Source organism: Primulina tabacum, chromosome 17 (assembly GCF_025594145.1).
Source record: "Primulina tabacum isolate GXHZ01 chromosome 17, ASM2559414v2, whole genome shotgun sequence".
In the NCBI taxonomy this organism is placed as follows: domain Eukaryota; kingdom Viridiplantae; phylum Streptophyta; class Magnoliopsida; order Lamiales; family Gesneriaceae; genus Primulina; species Primulina tabacum.
In genome coordinates, this window is record NC_134566.1 from 11,722,316 (window position 1) to 11,737,797 (window position 15,482).

Consider the following 15,482-nt stretch of genomic DNA (forward strand, 5'->3'; position numbering starts at 1 on the left):
GTTGATAATTTTGCACTGAATGAAGAACATGTTCTACTTGCTAACTGTCTGATGTGTTGTGAATATCTATCTCATACGAACATGGAATTCTGTGATTCTTGATTCCATGGAAAGTAATAGAAATGCTACAACTTTCATATTTACCATTTTGCTCAGAAATCGATAAATCAAGAGTTATATTCAAAAGAACAGAACAGCTCGACTTGATCAGCTTGACTTGGTTCAGCTCAAGTTAGACCAAACAGATCGGATGAGACCAAACCAATCTGATTTGATGGTAGATCAGATCAGACCATCAACAGACTAGTTTCGCAAAATGCCCAGAAATACGAATTTGACTATTGCAATATCTAAATTTGTACACAACATTTCCAAACGATCATATTCTTGTATCTAAAATCTATATCACATATATTGGAGATCAAATACAAGTTTTGGAAAGGGATTGAAATCATGGACAACCTATATAAAAAAATTAGTTAAAATAAGAACAAAAAAAAAGTATGATGATACATTTGATATATACATACACTTTAAAATTCCTCACACAATCACTAGCACATACACATGAGAGTTGAGCATCAAAGCTTAGTATAATGAATCTTCACAAAAAGACATCAAAGATTGTGTTTGTAGTCTTGACACAAAACATGTTAAACATTATGTGTATTATGAGTTTACGACCATCACTAGAGTATGCTAGGTGTTTTAATTAGACAATAGATTAGTACTAAGTTGAAATGAGTTTGTACAAAGAGTTGTATAAATCAAAGTCATCTAGTAGATCGTTTCTAAGTGGAATAAGGGGTGACGTAAGAGTTGTTAATCTCCGAATATCCATAAAAAAAATTTGGTTTAATTATTTATTACATTTAAATATTGTTATTAGCTTTAAGATGCATTGTTGAAGCATTTTTTGTATTATTCAAATACCTAAAATTTTGCATATCAAGTGTTTTATAAAATGCTTCAACCAAAAATATTTTTACATATTCAACTTGCATTTCTTTTAACGATTTTCAAAATGTGAAAGATTATTTTGAGTGTCTTCTGCTTGGTATGTAAATCAAACTCGATTTAATTTCTCAGTGTTCAAGATTTAAAGAACCGAGCTATTACAGCTCAACAATTATCTCACAATTGATTCTATCAAATGGTATCAGAAATGGTTGTTCTTGAAAGAGCATTTTAAACTGATCCCGATCATTAAAATTCGAAATTTCATATTTTGTAACATGTATATGCCAAGTTGAATTTTAAAGCAGCTTGCAGCAACCGTGGAAAAATGGCATAACTCCGTGCTCAAGTGTCGAAATGAAAAACCATTTTTTGTATTGTAAACTAGACTTGTAGAGGATTTTAGTGGTATAAATTTGCAGATTGATCATGGAGAAATTTGGTTAGTTATGACTGCGATACCCTTGTCCCACATCTGAAAAATGAAAGATTTAAAATGAGTTTATAATGGCTTACAATGGACTTCTATAGCAACTTGGATTAATCATTTTCGTAAAGCGAGGACGAATACGAAGTAGTTGCTATAGAGGCTCATTGTGCAATCACGCAGCCGCGGGCCAGGGTTCAGGGCTTGACAGAATGGTATCAGAGCCGGTCACTGGCATGGAACACCGAGAAATAAGTGCTATGCGGGGCAAAGTGCTACGTGCATGGGAGCCACCTCTTGAACCTGCGGGGCAAAGTGCTACATGATGGGAGCCACCTCTTGAACCTGTAGGAGCCACCTCTAGATTCTCGGTGCTGGTGGATCGAGGGGTCAGGCCGCGACGAGGACGTCGCATTCTGAAGGAGGGGTGATTGTGATACCCTTGTCCCACATCTGAAAAATGAAAGATTTAAAATGAGTTTATAATGGCTTACAATGGACTTCTAAAGCAACTTGGATTAATCATTTTCGTAAAGCGAGAACGAATACGAAGTAGTTGCTATAAGGGCTCATTGTGCAGTCACGCAGCCGCGGGCCAGGGTTTGGGGCGTGTACTTTTGTAATTTTGAACTACAAAAAATATAATAGGGTATCTAATTATATTTTTAAGGGGGGTATTGATTTTAAATATTGAGGGGGAAAAAAATTTTGCGAGAGATTTTTGGTTGAGAAACACAAGCAATCTTAATTTTGATGATAACAAAACTTATTATTGTGTTTCAAATATATTTACTCAAGTGTGAAGTTGCTAGCTCAAGTTAAAAGCTAAAACTCGAAATCAAACGAGTTGAAAATCTGGCGAGATGTGGTGTTATGTAGATATCTCAGAGCTCGTGACAAGCCGCCAAAATGACTGAATAAAACAATTAATTTTTCACAAGTAATATTTCACAATAGCTTAGTTAGTTCGGATGTTATTTAGACGAAATATTAGTCGCAAAATCGAGCAGAGGAAAAAAACATCAATAAGCTCAGTCTAACTAGTTCTAATTTTTTGGTCATATCTCAGCTCGATTATGAAAATAGAATGATTCAATATGAGTTACAAATATAAGAGAATGATCTAGAAATCATTTTCACAAGTCAAATTGTAAATCAGTTCAGAAGAATCATATAATGACTTATCAGCATGTGCTGGCTATTTTAGTTTGGCTCTCGGAAACCTTCTACAGAGAAGATCAGTTTGTTTGTTAGTAATAATCCAAAGATATATGTAACTGTCTAATATTTAGAGCTTGTTCAAATTATCTATTTATAACTTAATCTGCAACGATAATCTTTTCAAAATACATTCGTTTCCAAATGTAGATATCGTTGTTGCCATATCATTGTCCTTTCTGACATGTTCTAGTAGTGTGCCGAAACCTGACATTCTGTTAAGGTTTAGTGACTATTAGTAGGTAAAACTTTATCCGCTATTTCTGTTGGGCACGGATCCTTAATCACTGAATATACTGATTTTTTAGGGAATATATGGACTTAATAAACTAGATAGACTATCAGTTGTGCTTCATCAGTTAACCTTGAATCGGTTTGGCTATCAGTATCCTTCCTATCTTTTATAAGTCTGGTTTTGTAATCAGTTATGCTTCTTAAGAAACTTCTTCTTATGAAAGTTCAGTTTTCCTCATTTAATTCAGTTCGGTTAGGTTATGTAATTATCTGTTAGATCAGCAACCTTGTTCGATTACTAAAACTTAAAATATTCCAACAATTTCCTCTTTTTTAATGTTTGACAAAATTATACCAAAAATACCAAATCCATTTATTTTCAACAGTGCAAACAACTGAATTATCTAACTTATTATATAGGCATTGTTTTTCATGTATAATCATCTAAACTGACCAGAGTATTTATCAGTAGGTTTCTTCTGTGCATCAGTAGATTTAGGCTGACTGGAACTAGTTGACTTATTCTCTTCCCCCTTTTTTGTTAACATCAGATTATGGCTTTATGTAAGCAAGAACAGAAGCTATCAGAGAACTGACGCCGTCAATCCTGTCATTAAAATTTTCTTGAGTTTCCTTTATCTTGGTGTAGATTTAAAAGTTATTGGCTTGAATTTGCCCACAAAGATGAGTAGAAGTGGTAGACTGGGCCTTTTTTAGCTGCTCCAGTCGAAAAAATTTGTCGATCATGCCTCTTGATAGATCTGACACTTCTTTGAGCATTTTATCTTTGAAATATTCTAATACTTCTTTAGTATTCAGATTTCTTCTTTTCAGAACTGTTACAGAGGAGGAGATGACAGCGAGACTCGAACTTCTCTGATCCAGAGTTGACTTTATTAGTTAAGTCCAAATCAGTAGATGATGGCTCTATTCTTGGAATTTTTTTGGATGTAATAACTGTCATTCCAAGAGCCTGACTGTTGGAAGGCCTGCTTGTTCGATCATTAGGACTCTTCATTCAGTTTGGCTGATAGTTATCTCAGCATATTCCTCTATAGTCTGACTGATTTGTTCTTCCGATTTTGAACATCTTGTTCATTCATAGCTATCTCAACTAATTCTTGTATAAAATTCTCGAACAAAAGCAGCTTCGTAAGATTCAATCATAAGTATGTCCTCAGATAGGATGACTTCTGCATTAGAGATCCGCTTGGTCAAGGGAGATGTGGAAAGTACGTAGTTTGCTTAGTAAAAATTCATCATCTTGTTGTTTTGCAATGGACTGAACGACTTCCTCAATTTTGAATAGAGTAATCTGTCTCAAAGGTGGAGAGGTGATAGGATATGACTGATTGGGCAGTTTGGCTTCCTTTGAGTCATTGTCAATCGGCTTCTCACAGACAACTAAAATGAAGGACTACCCACTCTCTGCTCCTTGGAATCCACTGGCTCAAACAATTTGTGATCATTCTCCTAGAATTTCACCCTCATCTACAGGGAGACCGTGTCCATATCTAGTTGATTTATCACAGCTGTATCATCAAATGCGGTTAGGCATGACGGATCATAATTGGATCGAAAATGAGGTTGCGGCCTACAATCGAGTGTTGTTAGGATCGAAAATAAATTTTGAAGGTGTGTTGAATAAATTTATCTCAAAATAGTTCGGTTAGATTGGTAACACTGAAATTTTGTTCTTTTCAATTATGTTCTCAATAAGTCAAAGTTTGAACTATGTGGAAGTTGACTTACTGAAATTGGTTAAACAAATGGCTTGTTAAGAAAATCAGTTGGAGTTTTCTGAAGAGTAGTAAGGTAGGTAGACTGAGAGTAAATAAACACGATGTTGTGTCTGGATGTTCGGAGATTTCAAAACTCCTAAGTCACTCTTTCTTATGTTTTATCAGTCCGGTTTTGTAATAAGTTAGGCTTCTTAAGAAACTTCTTCTTATGAAAGTTCAGTTTTCCTCATTGAATTCAGTTCGGTTAGGTTATGTAATTATCTGTTAGATCAGCAACCTTGTTCGATTACTAAAACTTAAAATATTCCAACAATTTCCTCTTTTTTGGTGTTTGACAAAATTATACCAAAAATACCAAATCCATTTATTTTCAACAGTGCAAACAACTGAATTATCTAACTTATTATATAGGCATTGTTTTTCATGTATAATCATCTAAACTGACCAGAGTATTTAACAGTAGGTTTCTTCTGTGCATCAGTAGATTTAGGCTGACTGGAACTAGTTGACTTCTTCTCTTCCCCATTTTTTGTTAACATCAGAATGTGGCTTTATGTAAGCAAGAACAGAAGCTATCTAAGAACTGACGCCGTCAATCCTGTCATTAAAATTTTCTTGAGGTTCCTTTATCTTGGTGTAGATTTGAAAGTTATTGGCTTGAATTTGCCCACCAAGATGAGTAGAAGTGGTAGACTGGGCCATTTTTAGCTGCTCCAATCGAAAAAATTTGTCGATCATGCCTCTTGATAGATCCGACACTTCTTTGAGCATTTTACCTTTGAAATATTCTAATACTTCTTTAGTATTCAGATTTCTTCTTTTCAGAACTGTTACAGAGGAGGAGATGACAGCGAGAATTGAACTTTTCTGATCCAGAGTTGACTTTATTAGTTAAGTCCAAATCAATAGATGATGGCTTTATTCTTGGAATTTTTTTGGATGTAATAACTGTCATTCCAAGAGCCTGACTGTTGGAAGGCATGCTTGTTCGATCATTAGGACTCTTCATTCAGTTTGGCTGATAGTTATCTCAGCCTATTCCTCTATAGTCTGACTGATTTGTTCTTCCGATTTTGTACATCTTGTTCAGTCATAGCTATCTCAACTAATTCTTGTATAAAATTCTCGAACAAAAGCAGCTTCGTAAGATTCAATCATAAGTATGTCCTTAGATAGGATGACTTCTGCATTAGAGATCCGCTTGGTCAAGGGAGATGTGGAAAGTACGTAGTTTTCTTCGTAAAAATTCATCATCTTGTTGTTTTGCAATGGACTGCACGACTTCCTCAATTTTGAATAGAGTAATCTGTCTCAAAGGTGGAGAGGTGATAGGATATTACTGATTGGGCAGTTTGGCTTCCTTTGAATCATTGTCAATCGGCTTCTCACAGACAACTAAAATGAAGGACTACCCACTCTCTGCTCCTTGGAATCCACTGGCTCAAACAATTTGTGATCATTCTCCTAGAATTTCACCCTCATCTGCAGGGAGACCGTGTCCATATCTAGTTGATTTATCACAGCTGTATCATCAAATGCGGTTAGGCATGACGGATCATAATTGGATCGAAAATGAGGTTGCGGCCTACAATCGAGTGTTGTTAGGATCGAAAATAAATTTTGAAGGTGTGTTGAATAAATTTATCTCAAAATAGTTCGGTTAGATTGGTAACACTGAAATTTTGTTCTTTTCAATTATGTTCTCAATAAGTCAAAGTTTGAACTATGTGGAAGTTGACTTACTGAAATTGGTTAAACAAATGGCTTGTTAAGAAAATCAGTTGGAGTTTTCTGAAGAGTAGTAAGGTAGGTAGACTGAGAGTAAATAAACACGATGTTGTGTCTGGATGTTCGGAGATTTCAAAACTCCTAAGTCACTCTTTCTTATGTTTTATCAGTCCGGTTTTGTAATAAGTTAGGCTTCTTAAGAAACTTCTTCTTATGAAAGTTCAGTTTTCCTCATTGAATTCAGTTCGGTTAGGTTATGTAATTATCTGTTAGATCAGCAACCTTGTTCGATTACTAAAACTTAAAATATTCCAACAATTTCCTCTTTTTTGGTGTTTGACAAAATTATACCAAAAAATACCAAATCCATTTATTTTCAACAGTGCAAACAACTGAATTATCTAACTTATTATATAGGCATTGTTTTTCATGTATAATCATCTAAACTGACCAGAGTATTTATCAGTAGGTTTCTTCTGTGCATCAGTAGATTTTGGCTGACTGGAACTAGTTGACTTCTTCTCTTCCCCCTTTTTTTTCAACACCAGATGGTGGCTTGTAGGCAAGAACAGAAGCTAACTGAGAACTGACGTCGTCAATCTTGTCATTAAAATTTGCTTGAGTTTCCTTTATCTTGGTGTAGATTTTAAAGTTATTGGCTTGAATTTGCCCACGTAGATGAGTAGAAGTGGTAGACTGGGTCTTTTTAAGCTGCTCCAGTCAATAAAATTTGTCGATCATGCCTCTTGATAGATCTGACACTTCTTTGAGCATTTTATCTTTGAAAGATTCTAAGACTTCTTTAGTATTCAGATTTCTTCTTTTCAGAACTGTTACAGAGGAGGAGATGACAGTGAGACTTGAAATTTTATGATATAGAGTTGTTTTCATTAGTTAAGTCCAAATCAGTAGATGATGGCTCTATTCTTGGAATTTATTTGGATGTAATAACTGTCAGTCCAAGAGCCTGACTGTTAGAAGGCCTGCTTGTTCGATCATCAGGACTCTTGATTCAGTTTGGCTGATAGTTACCTCAACCTATTCCTCTATAGTCTGACTGATTTGTTCTTCCGATTTTGATCATCTTGTTCAATCATAGGTATCTCAACTACTTCTTGTATAAATTTCTTGAACAAAAGCAACTTCGTAATGCTCAATCATAAGTACACTAAAAAAAATATTGAATACACAACACATTAAAGACAACGGTTTTACAAAAAAACCATTGTCTTTGCGCGTTTTTTTAAGCAAAGACAACTAAAAACCGTTTTCTTTTAGCTTACTATTTAGGCCAAAGACAACGGTTTTGAAAACTGTTGTCTATGAGCTTGTTTTTTTGTGTCAACGACAACGGTTTTTGTAAAACTGTTGTGGATTAGTGTGTTTTTTTTACAAACCACAACAGTTTTAGAAAATCGTTGTGGATTAGCGTGTTTTTTGGACAAACCACAATGATTTTAGCGAACCATTGTTAATTAGCGACGATTTTAGAGAATTTGGCTATAGTTTTATTAAAACCATCGCAATTTTTAAATTATCGACGGTTTAAACAAAAACTGTCACCAATAGCAATGATTTAAACAAAAACCGTCGCCATTCACGACGATTATTTATTAAACCATCGCTATTCATGATGGTTTTTGCTTAACCGTCGCTAATCTTAACCGTCGTTATTTGCGACGGTTTAATAAGCATTTTGCTTTACCGTCGCTATTTGCGACGGTTTAATAAGCAACTGTCGCTAATAGCGATGATTTAATAAACAACCAGCGCTAATAGCGATTGTTTTACCAAAAACCGTCGCAAATTGTCTATAAATACCCGTGTTTTCTGTCTATTTTCCTCCACACCGTCCACATCTACGATAAATTTTTCTCTCAGACGATTTTAGTTTCGATTTAGGGTAAATTTTTTCACTTCAATTCTTGGTAAATTTCTTAGTGTTAGTTAAGATCATGAATATTATTAGCTTAGCCAGATTGCAAGTTTTTTTGGTAGATTTATTTAATTATAAAGTAATTTTTTTATTTTTCTTAATAAATTAGCGATAGATTATGTCTAAACCGTCGCTAATTACGACGGCTTAGTAAAAAATCGTCGCTAATTTTAGCGACGATATGTCATAAACCTTCGCAATATGTTGTCGTTGAACGCCCTTTCAACAACACTATCAATTACAACTGTTTTCTGGCAGCTATTATCCGCTGTCGTTTGGCGTTTTTGTTTTAGTGGTATGTCCTCAGATAGAATGACTTCTGCATTAGAGATAAGCTTGGTCAAGGGAGATGTGGAAAGTAGTTTGCTTAGTAAAAATTCATCTTCATCATCATCTTGTTGTTTTGCAATGGATTGCACAACTTCCTCAACTTTGACTAGAGTAATCTTCCTCAAAGGAGGAGAGGTGATAGGATATGACTGATTGGGCAGTTTGGCTTCCTTGGAGTCAATGTCAATCGGCTTCTCGTAGACATACTGAAATGAAGAACTACCCACTCTCTGCTCCTTGGAATCCACTGGCTCAAACAATTTGTGATCATTCTCCTAGAATTTCACCTTCATTTGCAGGGAGACCATGTCCATATCTAATTGATTTATCACAGCTATATCATCAAATGCGGGTTAGGCATGAAGGATCAAAATTGGATCGAAAATGAAGTTGCGGCCTACAATCGACTGTTGTTAGAATCCAAAATAAATTTTGAAGGGGATGAATAAATTTATCTGAAAATAGTTCGGTTAGATTGGCAACACTGAAATTTTGTTCTTTTCAATTAGGTTCTCAATAAGTCAAAGTGTGAACAATGCGGAAGTTGACTTACTGAAATTGGTGGAACAAATGACTTATCAAGAAAATCAGTTGGAGTTTTCTGAAGAGTAGTAAGGTAGGTAGACTGAGATTAAATAAACACAAGGTTGTTTCTGGATGTTCAGAGATTTCAAAATTTTTACGTCACTTTTTTTATCTTTTATCAGTCCGATTTTGTAATTAGTTAAGCTTCTTAGAAAACTTCTTCTTATGAAAGTTCAGTTTTCCTCCTTGAATTCAATTAAGTTAAGTTATTAATTATCCATTGGATAAGCAACTTTGTTCAATCACCAAAACTTAAAATATTCCAACAATTTCCTCTTTTTTGGTGTTTGACAAAATTATGCCAAAAAGTTCCAAATTCATTTATTTTCAATAGTGCAAACAACTAAATTATCTAACTGATTATATATGCACTGTTTTTCATGTATCATCATCTAAACTGACTAGAGTATCTATTAGTAGGTTTCTTTTGCGTATCAGTAGATTTAGGCTGACAGGAACTAGTTTACTTCTTCTTCTCTTCCCTTTTTTGTCAACACCAGATGGTGGCTTTAGGTAGGAACTGACAGAAGCTAACTAAAAACTGACGTCGTCAATCTTATCATTAAAATTTGCTTGAGCTTCCTCTATCTTGTTGTAGATTTGAAAGTTATTGGCTTGAGTTTGCTCACCAAGATGAGTAGAAGTGGTTGCCTTGGCCTTTTTGATCTACTGCAGTCGAAAAAATTTGTCGATCATGCCTCTTGATTGATCTGACACTTCTTTGAGAATTTTATCTTTGAAAGATTCTAAGACTTATTTATTGTTCAGATTGCTTCTTTTCAGAACTGTTGTAGAGGAGGAGATGACACCGAGACTAGAACTTATCTGATCCAGAGTTGTTTCATTGGTTAAGTCCAAATTAGTAGATGATGGCTCTATTCTTGGTATTTATTTGGATGCAATAACTGTCAGTCCAAGAGCTTGACTTTTAGAAGGCCCTTCTTGTTTGACAATTAGGACTCTTGACTCAGTTTGGCTGATATGAACCTTAGAATATTCCTCTATAGTCTAACTGATTCGTTCTTCCGGTTTCGGATCATCTTGTTCAGTCATAGCTTTTTCAACTATTTATTGTACAATTTCTCGAACAGAAGAAGCTTCATCAGATTCAATCGTAGGTACATCCTTAGATAGGATGACTTCTGCATTAGAGATCAAGTTGGTCAAGGGAGATGTGGAAAGTAGTTTGCTTAGTAAAAATTCATCTTCAATATCATCTTGTTGTTGTTTTGCAATGGATTGCAGAACTTCCTCAATACTGGCTAGAGTAATATGCCTCAAAGGTGAAAAGGTGATAGGATCCGACTGATTGGGCAGTTTGGCTTCCTTGGAGTCATCGTCAGTCGGCTACTCAGAGACATACTGAAATGAAGAACCACCCACTCTCTGCTCCTTGGAATCCACTGGCTCAAACAATTTGTGATCATTCTCCTATAATTTGACCTTCATCTGCAAGGATAGCATGTCCATATCTAGTTGATTTATCACAGCTATATTATCAAGTGCGGTTAGGAATGAAGGATCATAATTGGATCTTTGTTTGACACAAACTGTGGTCAAATTTTGAATTTTTATAAGGTTTAGAAGATAATCTCGTCCTTGAAGAGCTTTAGCTATGACCACAGTTTTCACTTGATGTAGAACACCTTTTCTAGTGCTATGTACCTTATCAACATATCCCTTTTCTTCAATTTTGTTGCCATGATGATTGTTCTAAATTACACACATTCATCAAAAAACTTTATCTTTTCTGCAAAAAAAATCATTAAATGCATCCATCAGTAGGTATATTTGAGTCTGGATTGCTTATATTGGTTCCTAGATATGAGATTCATCCACCTTAGCTTTTACTTTTCTCGTTTCCGTTGGTAAGGTAGAGACCAGTCCTGACCTGGTGGATTGGATGGGATATCGGATGCTTTCTCTTTTTGTTGGTCTTGGAGGAAGGAGAGCTGTTTTCATATTGATTTTTCTAGGCAGAGCTGCTGCCACTATCAGTTTCAAATTTTATGTCGGATGGTCAGTAGCCTTGTTTTCAGTATACTAGACCACTTAGGGGTGATCAAATTTTTTTATTAACCGCCCAAACCGCCCGAACCGAATTGCACCGCACCGTTTTTCATAATATTTTTATAAAAACCGCGATTAAAAATATTAGTCATAAACCGCACCGCATAATCAGTTCGGTTATTTTTTTTTACCAAGAACCGCACCACTTAAACTGCTTACCATAATATTGGGCCTAGAATTATAATAATTTGTAAACAACATATTAAAATAAAGAAGTCATCATTCATTATATCTCAACTCTCTTCAAAATTATTATTATTACAAATTAAACTTATATGTTTATTAATTATTATTAATATTAGTTTTTTTATTAAAGTATTTATTTCTTTTGCTACAATATTTTGTTTGAAGTTTGAAAGTTAAAAAATATAATATAGTGTAAATGTCATTTTTGTTGTGAATGTGTTGTATTGTTAAATTATTAACTTAGTTTTGAATCTTGATTATTATTTTATCTATTTTGATCTTTATATGCTTTGAATTATATTTTATATTTGAAGATAATATATTGTTGTTGTTTTCAAATAAATTAGAATATGTGTTCTAATATTTTTTATTAAAAAAACCATAAACCAACCGCAACCGCTCAAAACCGTAAGGTTAATTTTTTTTTATGTAAAACCGCGATTAATTTTTCAAAATACTAAGCGACCGCATATAGCAATTCGGTTTGAATTTTTTTTAAAAAATCGCAAAACTGCACCATGATCACCCCTAAGACCACTTGTATCTGATATATAGATATTGTCTTGATTGGTGGTCTGGTCTGGTTTTTGTAGTTCTGGCATTTTCCGGAAGAGGTGAATGAGTTAATACCTCAGAGTCACTGGATTGCGGAATCAGTTTTCACATTGTCTTGGTCCATTTAACTTGCTTCCCTTATTTTCAACCAGTTTCCTTTCAGTAGCCAGTTCTTCTCCAATTTCCTTCTTGATGAACAATATCCTAGCAGGAGAGACACTCAGTGCATGTCCTTTAGGCTTGAGAGAAATGATATTTGGTGCAGTGAGAGCCTTGAACTTGTGCAAAGTTATAGAGTTTCTCAGTAAGGCTCTTGAGTCTTCAAATAATCAGATCAAGAGGATGGCGAATCCAACTGATTGCTTCTAATTTTGAATAATCTCCTTTAGAATCTGAAACATGATGACTGACTAGTTAACTTTGAGTCATGTGGCTGTGGTTGTTGTAACGTCTCGAAAATTTGAATGTCCACGTGAACCAGATGCATGTAAGTTATCAAATTTCTTATGTATTTTAATTAAATTATTTTAATTGCATGAATTGATTATGATAGGCATGTTAACATGTTTAAAATGTAGTTTTATTTTAGAGTGCATAAAAATGTGTTTTAAAATGTTAGACGTGATCGAGGAACGGAGACCGGAGAGCATATAAGGGAAAATATTTTTATTAAATAATAATTTTTAATTGTTTAATGTGTGGTGTATTTTAAATGAAATTTTGGAAAATGGGGTGTTTTGAGGTGTTTCTATACGCCGAGTCGTATTTTTAAACGGTATTTGATTTTCGACGAAAATATGAATTTTTCGAGAACTTGGCTAATAATTTCACAAACATTCCTAAACAAAATATTTTAAATAATAACTAATGGGCTTATGGGTCTATTATACTTGGATAATAGGCCCAAGCTTGCACCATGAGTTTTAATTAAAATAAAAGCAAAAAACCCTCCCCAAAACCCCACACAACTCACGCCCCTTCACCTAAAATAATAATAGGACTCTTTTTCTCCATCAGCAACACACACCACACGAATTGGAAGGAAATTTATGCAAGGTTTGAAGAAAAATTCAGCAAGCTCCTTCCCCCGTCTCTCCGTCAACGTCTCTCGCATCTTCAAGCCGTTTTTGGTGCTTAATAAACTTAAAAACACACCTTAATTCTTTTTTTCTCATCTATTACACCATATTACTTGATTGAAGCATGATTGCATGTAAAATATGTTATTCGTGTATTATTTTCGTTTTTGGGTCATATTATGCCATGAACATGTGTTTTTATAATGCAAAACTATTGTAATATAGCACCAAGGGGGCTGCCATGTTAGGGACGTAAAAAGGGGCCAAATTCAGATTGTTTTAGGGGCCTTAAGGGTCACGGTTTGGGGCTAGATCAGAAGAATCCAAGGCACGCACGACTCGAAGGTTTAAAGTATGGTAGGGGATCGACTTTGGGATATTAGGAAGGGAGGTTGTGTGAGGCTCTTTCAGGGTGAAGGGATGGACTCGTGAGGGTCCTGGTCTCGAGGAAAGAAGGTCCACACGAAGCTGGAAGGGCTGAAGGAGAAGAGGCGCATGGCAAGGCTCTTCCTAGCCGCGGCCGCATGAGGGAGATGATCCATGCACGTTTTAAATGCATGGGCCGTGGGGGCTGGGCCATGGGGACTCTAAAGAGGTTAGTCATGGTCCTAGGAGGGTGGCTCAGTGGTGGCTCGGGTAGTAGAGTCCTAGTCGAGTAAAAGACTCCTAGTCAAGGAGCGTAACTCGCACGGATAGGTTTTGATAGAGGGGCTAGGTGTGTGGGTTAGGGCGAGTCTTGAGGGTTCAATAGGGTTCCTAGGAGGTCTGGTTAGGGGTTGGCTCAAGGTGGCTCGGGTTTGGCTCGAGTAAATCGTGAGGTGGCTCGAGGGATACAAGTTAGGGTTCAAATTAGGATAATAATGGCTAAGGGATTCGAACCATGAGCCACGGGGGTTGATTCATGGTTCACAAGGGTAATTTAGGCATAAAAAGTCTATGTTTAAAATTGGGGATTAAAATATCAAGGTTTGAATTAATCAGAGAATTTAACACTTTACGAGTTAATAAATAGGAAATTAAATTAAAAGCCTCGAATTTAATCTAAATAAAAATATGAAAAATTTAATTTAAGCTTAAATAATTATTTGGGATGGTCTAGAGTTAACGAAAGTAAAAAAATGTCAAGATCGAGAAATTCTAAGTCTAGGGGTAAAACGGTCATTTTACACCTAAAAATAGTTGATGTCGTGGCAGTGCCCTGAATGTTGTAAAAAATTTTAATGTGTTTATTTTAAATATTTATGAAATTTTATGATGAAACGTTAATGCTAAAATACGTGTTGTATGCTTGGTTTAAAAGAAAAATGATTTCTATATGCATGAATTTTTATAAATGATGAAAATATGAAACGTTAAAGGGGGTGAAGTGATTATGAATAATACGGTGATAGGATTTGAGATATCGGGAGGGAAAAGGCCCCAGAGAAAGTCCGTTTACGAGAGATGGCCCTAGAGGGAGCCCGACAATTATATTTCCATCGACATGGTATGATGATATGAAGGCCAATGCTCAGTTGACGGGTGAGAGTGTCTCTGATGTCCCCGCCGCCCAGTACTGTGTTACACGTATAATTGTGACTTTCGTTTCAGCTGAAGGTCGAATAAACGATCCGAGTTTAATAAAAAGAAAAATGTATATGTATATGATGAAAAAGAAAATGTATATGATGTAAGGAAAAATATTTAAGTTTATGCATATTCATGAAAAGATATTTTAAGTAAAAGTATTTTCACTGTTGCATTTAATTGTATATGTACTACTTGTTATCATGGTTAAGGTTTGCTGAGTCAATAACTCACTGGGTGTGATTGATGCAGGTGAGCATGATGTTGATGTTAATGAGGGACTTGATGGTTGATCTTGCTTGACTGAAGGTTCACACAACCAGAGGACCAGCGCTATTTTTCCGCAAATAAATTGCGTTTATGATTTATGCTAAATGATTTGAGTTACTTTTAGGATTTCATGACTTATGATGTTTTTGAGAGGATGTTAGAGTTAAGGTTATTTTTGAAAATGTTAAAGTTAGGTTGGTTGATGATTTTCAATTTTATGCTTAAATTTCTTTCATTCGGATTTTCAAATAATAGTTGGTGAATTTATTTTAAATGGTTCAAAGGTATTTTTAAAATATATATGTATGTGTATGGTAGTTCGGCCGAATAGTGTAGGAAGGGATAAAAATTCTTGTATATTTTAAAGAAAAACGAATAGTAAACGTTTCAGTTATTATCGCCAAAAAAATTTCTTCTGTGTAGCAATTAAAAGAATCTATCCCCATTAGAATTGACTTGGCCGCAACATCAGCCAGAAGTTGATATTCCAACTTCATCTCTTTCTTCTTTCCAGAAGTATTGATAATATCACCAGATGCTAAAAAATTCACCTTTATCTCTTCAACTGCTTGTTGAGGTATGAGAGAAAAGTCAGTTAG